This window comes from Camellia sinensis, unplaced genomic scaffold, assembly GCF_055761805.1.
Source record: "Camellia sinensis isolate YWXY unplaced genomic scaffold, ASM5576180v1 Unanchor4, whole genome shotgun sequence".
Taxonomy (NCBI): Eukaryota; Viridiplantae; Streptophyta; class Magnoliopsida; order Ericales; family Theaceae; genus Camellia; species Camellia sinensis.
The window spans coordinates 15,930,001-15,942,257 of record NW_028129277.1 but is presented as its reverse complement, the minus strand read 5'-3'; positions in this window follow the sequence as shown (position 1 = coordinate 15,942,257).

The window sequence follows — 12,257 nt, the reverse complement described above, 5'->3', positions numbered from 1 at the left end:
CCAAGGCCGTGGCATGACATGCTGGCCAAGGCCGGGGCATGGCAAGCTGCTGGCCAAGGTCGTGGCATGGCACGCTGCTGGCCAAGGCCGGGGCATGGCACGCTGCTGGCCAAGGCCGGGGCATGGCACGCTGCTCGCCATGGCCGTGGCATGCCAAGCTTGCCAAGGCCGGGGCATGGCATGCTGCTGGCCAAGGCTTTGGCATGGCATGCTGCTGGCTAAGGCCGGGGCATGGCATGCTGCTGGCCAAGGCTTTGGCATGCCATGCTGCTGGCCAAGGCCGTGGCATGGCATGCTGGCCAAGGCCGGGGCATGGCAAGCTGCTGGCCAAGGTCGTGGCATGGCACGCTGCTGGCCAAGGCCGGGGCATGGCACGCTGCTGGCCAAGGCCGGGGCATGGCACGCTGCTGGCCATGGCCGTGGTATGCCAAGCTTGCCAAGGCCGGGGCATGGCATGCTGCTGGCCAAGGCTTTGGCATGGCATGCTGCTGGCCAAGGCCGTGGCATGGCATGCTGCTGGCCAAGGCCGGGGCATGGCATGCTGCCGGCCAAGGCCGTGGCATGGCATGCTGCTGGCCAAGGCCGTGGCATGACATGCTTGCCAAGGCCAGGGCATGGCATGCTGCTGGCAAAGGCTTTGGCATGCCATGTTGCTGGCCAAGGCTGTGGCATGGCATGCTGGCCTAGGCCAACGTGCCACCGCCACCACCGCGGGCAGCCACTCGACGCATCCCGTGCTTGGCTATGTAGTTTCGATGCCACAAGCCAAGCGATGGCATGTGCCAAGCGCCCGCCTAGGCATAGGCGTGGCCTGTGGCCTGGCCATGCTGGCCAGCCTTAAGGGAGGTGCCCCCTCCCCCTTATAATAGCCTGTTAAGCCCTTTTCAATCTGGCAGGAGGAAACATCAACCATGTTCGAGGAGTCATAATGGGGTTTTTTTAAAAAGTAACGGTTTTTTGCCAAAACTTTCAACATGAAAGTTGTAGGAAATAATTTAATACACCATAAAAAAAATTATAAAAAATATTTGGCCACCGGAAATATTTTATTTTAATTTATTTCGATTTTAATACTTAAAAAAAATAAAAATTACTAAAAATACTCAAAAAATTCTAGAAGAATGCCAACAATTATAAGATGAGGCACTAGTAATTATAGTAATTTTTTTAATTATTTTTTTATTTTTTATTTATTTTATTATAATTTTTATGAGTAAATAAATAATTAAAAAGCCCGACGAACGTGCAAAAACTCTTAGAGAAACCGAGCAAGCATCGGATAGCTCGAATGCAAATAACAAACGCAACAGGCAACTTTCGAGCGACATACTTTACCCAACAAGCTTCCACTGGGGAAAGCACTAGCAACGTGTTCGCAAGTCAAAGGCAACCAAACGGCTATTACCCGAGGGACATGCATTTCGCAAGGCAACATATACGTAAGTCAAAGCCAAACCAAATGGCAATTACACGAGGGACAGGATTGCTTGCCAAGGGCGTGGCATGCGATGTTCTAGCCCAAGGCCAAGGCACGCCACGCTGCGGGACAAGGCCGTGGCAAGACATGCGGCTGGCCTTGGCCTTGGCATGGCATGCCGCTGGCTTTGGCTGGGCTGCATTGGCCTTGGCATGGAATGTTGCTGGCTTCGGATGGGCTGCCTTGGCCTTGGAATGGCATGCTGCTGGCCTAGGCCGTGGCATGGCATACTGCTGGCCTTGGCCTTGGCATGGCAAGCTGCTGGCTTTGGCTGGCCTGCCTTGGCCGTGGCATGGCATGCTGCTGGCCTTGGCCTTGGCATGGCATGCTGCTGGCTTTGGCTGGGCTGCCTTGGCCGTGGCATGGCATGCTGCTGGCCTTGGCCTTGGCATGGCATGCTGCTGGCCTTGGCCTTGGCATGGCATGCTGCTGGCTTTGGCTGGGCTGCCTTGGCCGTGGCATGGCATGCTGCTGGCCTTGGCCATGGCATGGGATGCTGCTGGCTTGGGCTGGGCTGCCTTGGCCGTGGCATGGCATGCTGCTGGCCTAGGCCTTGGCATGGCATGCTGCTGGCTTTGGCTGGGCTGCCTTGGCCGTGGCATGGCATGCTGCTGGCCTTGGCCTTGGCATGGCATGCTGCCGGCTTTGGCTGGCCTGCCTTGGCCGTGGCATGGCATGCTGCTGGCCTTGGCCTTGGCATGGCATGCTGCCGGCTTTGGCTGGGCTGCCTTGGCCGTGGCATGGCATGCTGCTGGCCTTGGCCATGGCATGGCATGCTGCTGGCTTGGGCTGGGCTGCCTTGGCCGTGGCATGGCATGCTGCTGGCCTAGGCCTTGGCATGGCATGCTGCTGGCTTTGGCTGGGCTGCCTTGGCCGTGGCATGGCATGTTGCTAGCCTTGGCCTTGGCATGGCATGCTGCTGGCCTAGGCCTTGGCATGGCATGCTGCTGGCCTAGGCCTTGGCATGGCATGCTGCTGGCCTAGGCCTTGGCATGGCATGCTGCTGGCTTTGGCTGGCCTGCCTTGGCCGTGGCATGGCATGCTGCTGGCCTTGGCCTTGTGTCACAGGTCGACTCCTTTAGAGGCGCAGCGGATCAATTTTTGCCTGTGTGGCGCTCAAACTCCACCAAGTTTAAGCCCGCCATTGCTCGTTGACAATTCGAGTGTTGATGATCTCACCCGTTTGAACATTAGGTCCCAATGCTTTGTCAAGCAAAACAACTTCACAAGGAAGCTCCGTCTTCACCCGGATGTCACAAGTAGGCCTGACGCCTCAAGTGCACCAAGCACGGCATAAGTCGCTTCATAGCGCCAAGCTTACTTCAAGCGAGGTGCTCGCCCAACTTAGGTTCATGTCATCAAGGCACCTAGCCACACAACAATGTGCTAGCGAAGGTCCTCAACTTAGCCGACAAGCCAACGTTGCCGGTTGGGTATTTAACAGCGTCTCGACGTGTCGCTGGGTCAAGCATGCCTCAATAGATGCGTATTAGGTGGCCACTTGGTCATGAGAAGCCCACAAGCCACCGAGGGTCAATCTCTTGCCCACGGCGTAGTCCTCGTGCCAACACGCGTGCTAGATTCCGCCTAAGGCCATTGCGCACCTTAGCGTTGCACCAACGTGTAGCATGAGTAAGGCGACGTCTCAATCCGTAGCTTGCTCGTAGCATAATGTAGTCCCTCAATGGACGTAGTCGTTGCATAGCTTGATGCCTTCATTTGATAGCCCACACATGCGGTGTCGCCTTCCAACCGCTTAGCTTAAGCCACGGGATCCCCTCGTGCAAAGTCGAACCCAAACCAAGCACTAGAGTTGGCACACGAGGCCTCTAGTGGTGCCTCGATAGCCCATTCGGTCCAAGACGAGTCCCAAAGATACCATATTGCGTGGCATAATGGAAACAACGTAGTGGACCTCTCCCTCGGGAGAGACGCGCAGTGCCTACATCTTCGCACCGTCCACGGGGCTCCCAAACCCACATGGAGACTCTAGACACCCCTCTGGATGCCTACAGCCCGCCCTTGAGTTGCCCCAAGGTTGCTCACTTCAAGTCTAGTTTGGACGGGGAGGTTGGTAGGCAGCACACCATACCCCCTTATAGTAGCTTGTTAAGCCCTTCTTCATCTGGAAGGAGGAAACATCATACATGTCTGAGGAGTCATAATGACTTATATAGGCTGTGGCTTTGTCTTGTGTTGGCTATTGGTGGCATACATGCCTTGGGCTACTTGGGGCCAATGTTAGGCCACGTTGGGGCACTTCCAATGGCCACTCTTGAGCACTCAAATGGCCACACCACTGCGAGCGAAACGTCACGGAGTTAGCCTTGCAAGGCAACCCGTGACACTCTCCTCCACTTCAACCATCAACGTCCTCGTTGATGTAGCACAAAGCTGATGCTGCAGTGCGTGTACCGGCTCCTCTGATCTGTCCAACACCTCTGTGTGGATTGCCTACCTTCAACGTCTAACTCTCTTAGCCAAGCTCCCCTCATTGTTCTCTACTCAAACCCAGCTGAACTGCACTCCACCTGTTGCACCCTCTGCTGGTTGCACCCTCTGCTGGTGACTTCTCTCAAATGGCCTCTGCCAAAGCTCCTCTGAGCGTCTCTAAACTCTGCCCTTTGCCAATACTCTTGAAATGCCAAGCCCTCTTCTCCAATGGCCTCTCTGCCAATGCTCCTCCGAGCAAACTCAAAATGGCCTCTCTGCCAATGCTCCTCCGAGCAATCTCAAAATGGCCTCTCTGCCAATGCTCCTCCGAGCAAACTCAAGCTCCTCTGAGCAAACTCACAGTGGGTTGTCGCATCGCGACTTCCTCCTCCACTCGAGTTGTCGACGCCCTCGTCGACTCAATGCAAATCATCAATTGCTCAAAGCCCTCTGGCAAGCTCAAAGCCCTCTAGCTAATATCTTCAATACGCTGAAGTATCTCTATACTGTGCCCTCTGGCAAAATGAAAGCCCTCTGGCTGCTGCTCATTAGCAAGCTCATGTCTCTGAAGCCTTCTGGCTGATGCCCTCTGGCAAACTCAGTCTCTAAAGCCCTCTTGGCTGTTGCCCTCTGGCAAACTCAAACTTCGAAGCCCTCTGGCTGTTGCTCTCTAGCAAACTCAAACTCTGAAGCCCTCTGGCTGTTGCCCTCTAGCAAAATGAAGCCCTCTGGCTAATGCATTCTTTGCAAGCCTAAATTTTCTCATGCTCTCTAGCAAGATGAAGCCCTCTGGCTGAACTCAAACTCGTGCCCTCTGGCAATGGGTAACCCTCTGGCTGGATATTTACTTATAACCCAAAACTTCAATGCTCTTATAGAAGTGTAGCCCTCTGGCTGAAATGAAGCCCATTGGCTTTGCTCAACTCGTGCCCTCTGGCAAAGTGTAGCCCATTGGCTGAATATGCTCTTATAACTCAATACTTCAATACTCTATTAGAAGTGTAGCCCTCCGGCTGAAATGAAGCCCACTGGCTTTGCTCAACTCGTGCCTTCTGGCAAAGTGTAGCCCACCGGCTGAATCTCATGCTCGTGCCCTCTGGCAAGCCCTCTGGCTCTACTTATGTCTTCTGGCTAGAATTTAACTCATGCTGCCCAGTATCTCGGCCACTGCCTTCACTCGAGTCAGCTATCTCGATCAAGCTCAATGATTTCGCCTTTCAATGGCTCTCCGCTCCTGCCACCCACAAAACTAGCCATCTCAACGAAGCTGCTCAAAATGGTGCGCTGATCCTGGCACCAAACTCATGTCCTGACTTTACTATCCCGCTACATGGTTGTCCTCCAACAACGATGATTTCATCCATCACCCTGCTCTCTAGCAAGCATGTACACTCGGTGCCTCTGCACACGGGAGTCAAGATCTCAAATTTTGTCTTGAATATTTTTCCGAACGAACCCTCTAAGAAGTAACAACCATGCGTCTGAAGATGCAAAACCACTGACAAGCACCAGTTGCAAATGCCACCACGAACGGTCGAAACATAGGCCCCCTGAAGCAAACCAGTGATAATGCCATAGCACGTGCACGGCTGCCAACGAAAATCCGTCTCTAAGGCTCAATAGCTGAAGATCGCATCCCACAATCTGATACAAGCATTCCACAAGTCCAAACTGCGGTAGAAATCCCCATGTAGCCAACAAAGTAACACAATTATGCCAACCCTGCTAGTTAGGAAGCAACCCATCCACAAATGTAGCTTACTCGCGCCACAGTGTGCCCACAGTGTAGAAATGCTCACCAAGTCCACAAAGCGAGAGGGAGACACCAAGTTAGCAAGGAAACACTAGCTGCCACAATGCTGCTCAATTCGCACCCTCGAGAACGGTTGCTGCGTTTAAGGCATCGCTGAAGAATAGCACAATAGGCATGGATACCCCAAGACATCACCAATCAGCTCCCACAGTTCAAACCTGACCAGAAAACCAACGGCGGTCTTGTTTAGAGTCTAGGATGTCAAGCACGTCCCCCAGGATGAGTTTCATGCATACTCCTTCAGACAGCTGCATCGGGGTCCACGGAAGAATGATATCACAATAGCTGCATGTCCGCTCTAGATCGAACTCACCCCAAATGAGTGATCTAGCTCTGATACCAACTGTCACAGGCCGACTCCTTTAGAGGCGCAGCGGATCAATTTTTGCCTGTGTGGCGCTCAAACTCCACCAAGTTTAAGCCCGCCATTGCTCGTTGACAAATCGAGTGTTGATGATCTCACCCGTTTGAACATTAGGTCCCAATGCTTTGTCAAGCAAAACAACTTCACAAGGAAGCTCCGTCTTCACCCGGATGTCACAAGTAGGCCTGACGCCTCAAGTGCACCAAGCACGGCATAAGTTGCTTCATAGCGCCAAGCTTACTTCAAGCGAGGTGCTCGCCCAACTTAGGTTCATGTCATCAAGGCACCTAGCCACACAACAATGTGCTAGCGAAGGTCCTCAACTTAGCCGACAAGCCAACGTTGCCGGTTGGGTATTTAACAGCGTCTCGACGTGTCGCTGGGTCAAGCATGCCTCAATAGATGCGTATTAGGTGGCCACTTGGTCATGCGAAGCCCACAAGCCACCGAGGGTCAATCTCTTGCCCACGGCGTAGTCCTCGTGCCAACACGCGTGCTAGATTCCGCCTAAGGCCATTGCGCACCTTAGCGTTGCACCAACGTGTAGCATGAGTAAGGCAACGTCTCAATCCGTAGCTTGCTCGTAGCATAATGTAGTCCTTCAATGGACGTAGTCGTTGCATAGCTTGATGCCTTCATTTGATAGCCCACACATGCGGTGTCGCCTTCCAACCGCTTAGCTTAAGCCACGGGATCCCCTCGTGCAAGGTCGAACCCAAACCAAGCACTAGAGTTGGCACACGAGGCCTCTAGTGGTGCCTCGATAGCCCATTCGGTCCAAGACGAGTCCCAAAGATACCATATTGCGTGGCATAATGGAAACAACGTAGTGGACCTCTCCCTCGGGAGAGACGCGCAGTGCCTACATCTTCGCACCGTCCACGGGGCTCCCAAACCCACATGGAGACTCTAGACACCCCTCTGGATGCCTACAGCCCGCCCTTGAGTTGCCCCAAGGTTGCTCACTTCAAGTCCAGTTTGGACGGGGAGGTTGGTAGGCAGCACACCATACTCCCTTATAGTAGCTTGTTAAGCCCTTCTTCATCTGGAAGGAGGAAACATCATACATGTCTGAGGAGTCATAATGACTTATATAGGCTGTGGCTTTGTCTTGTGTTGGCTATTGGTGGCATACATGCCTTGGGCTACTTGGGGCCAATGTTAGGCCACGTTGGGGCACTTCCAATGGCCACTCTTGAGCACTCAAATGGCCACACCACTGCGAGCGAAACGTCACGGAGTTAGCCTTGCAAGGCAACCCGTGACACCGTGGCATGGCATGCTGCTGGCCTTGGCCATGGCATGGCATGCTGCTGGCTTGGGCTGGGCTGCCTTGGCCGTGGCATGGCATGCTGCTGGCCTAGGCCTTGGCATGCCATGCTGCTGGCCTAGGCCTTGGCATGGCATGCTGCTGGCTTTGGCTGGGCTGCCTTGGCCGTGGCATGGCATGCTGCTGGCCTTGGCCTTGGCATGGCATGCTGCTGGCTTTGGCTGGGCTGCCTTGGCCGTGGCATGGCATGCTGCTGGCCTAGGCCTTGGCATGCCATGCTGCTGGCTTTGGCTGGGCTGCCTTGGCCGTGGCATGGCATGGTGCTGGCCTTGGCCTTGGCATGGCATGGTGCTGGCTTTGGCTGGGCTGCCTTGGCCGTGGCATCGCATGTGGCTGGCCTTGGCCTTGGCATGGCATGCTGCTGGCTTTGGCTGGCCTGCCTTGGCCGTGGCATGGCATGCTGCTGGCCTTGGCCTTGGCATGGCATGCTGCTGGCTTTGGCTGGGCTGCCTTGGCCGTGGCATGGCATGCTGCTGGCCTTGGCCATGGCATGGCATGCTGCTGGCTTTGGCTGGCCTGCCTTGGCCGTGGCATGGCATGCTGCTGGCCTTGGCCTTGGCATGGCATGCTGTTGGCTTTGGCTGGGCTGCCTTGGCCGTGGCATGGCATGCTGCTGGCCTAGGCCTTGGCATGGCATGCTGCTGGCTTTGGCTGGCCTGCCTTGGCCGTGGCATGGCATGCTGCTGGCCATGGCCTTGGCATGGCATGCTGCTGGCTTTGGCTGTCCTGCCTTGGCCGTGGCATGGCATGCTGCTGGCCTTGGCCTTGGCATGGCATGCTGCTGGCTTTGGCTGGGCTGCCTTGGCCGTGGCATGGCATGCTGCTGGCCTTGGCCTTGGCAAGGCATGATGCTGGCTTTGGGTGGCCTGCCTTGGCCGTGGCATGGCATGCTGCTGGCCTTGGCCTTGGCATGGCATGCTGCTGGCTTTGGCTGGGCTGACTTGGCCGAGGGATGGCATGCTGCTGGCCTTGGCCTTGGCATGGCATGCTGCTGGCTTTGGCTGGGCTGCCTTGGCCTTGGCATGGCATGCTGTTGGCCTTGGCCTTGGCATGGCATGCTGCTGGCTTTGGCTGGGCATCCTTGGCCGTGGCATGGCATGCTGCTGGCCTTGGCCTTGGCAAGGCATGCTACTGGCTTTGGCTGGGCTGCCTTGGCCGTGGCATGGCATTCTGCTGGCCTTGGCCATGGCATGGGATGCTGCTGGCTTGGGCTGGGCTGCCTTGGCCGTGGCATGGCATGCTGCTGGCCTAGGCCTTGGCATGGCATGCTGCTGGCTTTGGCTGGGCTGCCTTGGCCGTGGCATTGCATGCTGCTGGCCTTGGCCTTGGCATGGCATGCTGCGGGCTTTGGCTGGCCTGCCTTGGCCGTGGCATGGCATGCTGCTGGCCTTGGCCTTGGCATGGCATGCTGCCGGCTTTGGCTGGGCTGCCTTGGACGTGGCATGGCATGCTGCTGGCCTTGGCCATGGCATGGCATGCTGCTGGCTTGGGCTGGGCTGCCTTGGCCGTGGCATGGCATGCTGCTGGCCTAGGCCTTGGCATGGCATGCTGCTGGCTTTGGCTGGGCTGCCTTCGCCGTGGCATGGCATGCTGCTGGCCTTGGCCTTGGCATGGCATGCTGCTGGCTTTGGCTTGGCTGCCTTTGCCGTGGCATGGCATGCTGCTGGCCTTGGCCATGGCATGGCATGCTGCCGGCTTTGGCTGGGCTGCCTTGGCCGTGGCATGGCATGCTGCTGGCCTTGGCCTTGGCATGGCATGCTGCGGCCTTTGGTTGGCCTGCCTTGGCCGTGGCATGGCATGCTCCTGGCCTTCGCCTGGGCATGGCATGCTGCTGGCTTTGGCTGGGCTGCCTTGGCCGTGGCATGGCATGCTGCTGGCCTTGGCCACGGCATGGCATGCTGCTGGCTTGGGCTGGCCTGCCTTGGCCGTGGCATGGCATGCTGCTGGCCTTGGCCTTGGCATGGCATGCTGCTGGCATTGGCTTGGCTGCCTTGGCCGTGGCATGGCATGCTGCTGGCCTTTGCCATGGCATGGCATGCTGCTGGCTTGGGCTGGGCTGCCTTGGCCGTGGCATGGCATGCTGCTGGCCTAGGCCTTGGCATGGCATGCTGCTGGCTTTGGCCTTGGCATGGCATGCTGCTGGCTTTGGCTGGCCTGCCTTGCCCGTGGCATCGCATGCTGCGGGCCTTGGCCTTGGCATGGCATGCTGCTGGCTTTGGCTGGGCTGCCTTGGCCGTGGCATGGCATGCTGCTGGCCTTGGCCTTGGCATGGCATGCTGCTGGCTTGGGCTGGCCTGCCTTGGCCGTGGCATGCCATGCTGCTGGCCTAGGCCTTGGCATGGCATGCTACTGGCTTTGGCTGGCCTGCCTTGCCCGTGGCATCACATGCTGCTGGCCTTGGCCTTGGCATGGCATGCTGCTGGCTTTGGCTGGGCTGCCTTGGCCGTGGCATCGCATGCTGCTGGCCTTGGCCTTGGCATGGCATGCTGCTGGCTTTGGCTGGGCTGCCTTCGCCGTGGCATGCCATGCTGCTGGCCTTGGCCTTGGGGCTGGGCTGCCTTGGCTGCGGTTCTTATCACTAGACGTGCGTTGCGTGCGAAGGCGTGCAAAGGCGTGCGCGACCATGCGCGCAACACGCGCACCGTGGTCAAAAGACCACGCGCGCGGTATTCGCACAGGCCACGCTGCCCACGCCGCGGGCATGCCAGGCCAGGATGCCCAGGCCGCCTGCATGCCAGGCCGCCCAGGCCGTGCGCATGCCATGCCGTGCTGCCCAGGCCGGCTGCATGCCACGCCGCGGGCATGCCAGGCCGGCTGCATGCCACGCCGCCCAGGCCGTGCGCATTCCATGCCGTGCTGCCCACGCCGCGGGCATGCCAGGCCGGCTGCATGCCAGGCCGCCCAGGCCGTGCGCATGCCATGCCGTGCTGCCCATGCCGCGCGCATGCCAGGCCGCCCACGCCCGCACGCATGCCACGCCATGCTGCCCAAGGCCGCGCCCAAGGCCGCGGTCCAGGCCGCCCAAGGCCGCGCCCAGGCCGCGCAAGGCCGCGCCCAAGCCGCGCAAGGCCGCCCCCAGGCCGCCCAAGGCCGCGCCCAGGCCGCGCAAGGCCGCGCCCAGGCCGCCCAAGGCCGCGGTCCAGGCCGCCCAAGGCCGCGGCCGAGCCGCCCAAGGCCGCAGCCCAGGCCGCGGTCGAGCCGCAGTGCATGTAACCCAAGGCCGCAGCCCAGGCCGCGCCCAACATGGGGCGTACCTGCCACTGCCTTGCCCTGGGCAAGGGAGGTGCCCCCCCCTTATAATAGCCTGTTAAGCCCTTTTCAATCTGGCAGCAGGAAACATCAACCATGTTCGAGGAGTCATAATGGGGTTTTTTTAAAAAGTAATGGTTTTTTGCCAAAACTTTCAACATGAAAGTTGTAGGAAATAATTTAATACACCATAAAAATATTAAAAAAAATATTTTTTTACCGAAAATATTTTATTTTAATTTATTTCGATATTAATACTTAAAAAATAATAAAAATTAATAAAAATGGTCAAAAAATTATGGAAAAATTCCCATAATTAAAGGATGATTCACTAGTAATTATAGAAATTATTAAATTATGTTTTTCATTTTTTTTATTTTATTTTGATTTTTTATGCCAAATAAGGGCTTTAAAAATTCGAAAAGCTCCAGAAAAATTGCAAAAAAATAGGGAATGACATTTAAAATTGATTGTAGTGCATTTTTAATTGTGTTGCACGGTTTGGGTAAGATTATAAAAGAATCATGTTCAAAAAGATCGATCGAGGCGGTGGCTTGCCATGGCCTTGGCCTTGGCCTTTGCCCGCGGCCTTGGCCTTGGCCATGCCTTGCACAGGGACTTGGCCTTGCCCACTGCCTTGGCCTTGGCCTTGGCCTTGGCATGGCATGGCATGCTCGCCGAGGCCGTGGCATGCCTTGCTGCTAGCCAAGGCCGTGGCGTGGCATGCTTGCCCAGCCCGTGGCATGCCATGCTCGCCCAGCCCGTGGCACGCCATGTTGGCCCAAGGCATTGGCATGGCATGCCGGCCAAGGCATGCTGGCCAACGCTGCACAAGGCGGTGCCATGGCATGGCATGCTGACCAAGACCGTGCCATGGCATGCTGGGCGAGGCCGGGGCATGGCATGCTGGCCGAGGCCGTGGCTTGCCATGCCGCCACGGCCGTGGCATGCCGGGCAACGGACCGGCATGGCCCAGCCCGTGGCACGCCATGTTGGCCCAAGGCATTGGCATGGCATGCCGGCCAAGGCATGCTGGCCAACGCTGCGGCACGGCGTGCTGGACAAGGCGGTGCCATGGCATGGCATGCTGACCAAGACAGTGCCATGGCATGCTGGCCGAGGCCGTGGCATGGCATGCTGGCCGAGGCCGTGGCTTGCCATGCCGCCACGGCCGTGGCATGCTGGGCAACGGACCGGCATGGCATGCTGGCCGTGGCGGTGGCACGACATGCTGGCCAAGGCAGTGGCATGGCATGTTGGCCAAGGCTAAGGCATGGCACGCTGTGGCATGGCACGCTGGCCAAGGCATGCGGGCCGAGGCCGTGGCACGGCCCGCTGGGCAACGCGGTGGCATGGCATACTGGGCAACGCCGTGGCAAGGCATGCGGGCCGAGGCCTTGGCATGGCATGCTGGCCGTGGTCGTGGCATGGCATGCGGGCCGAGGCCGTGGCATGGCATGCGGGCCGAGGCCGTGGCGTGGCATGTTGGACGACGTCGTAGCAAGGCACGCGGGCCGAGGCCGTGGCATGGCATGCGGGCCGAGGCCGTGGCATGGCATGTTGGGCGACGCCGTAGCAAGGCATGCGGTCC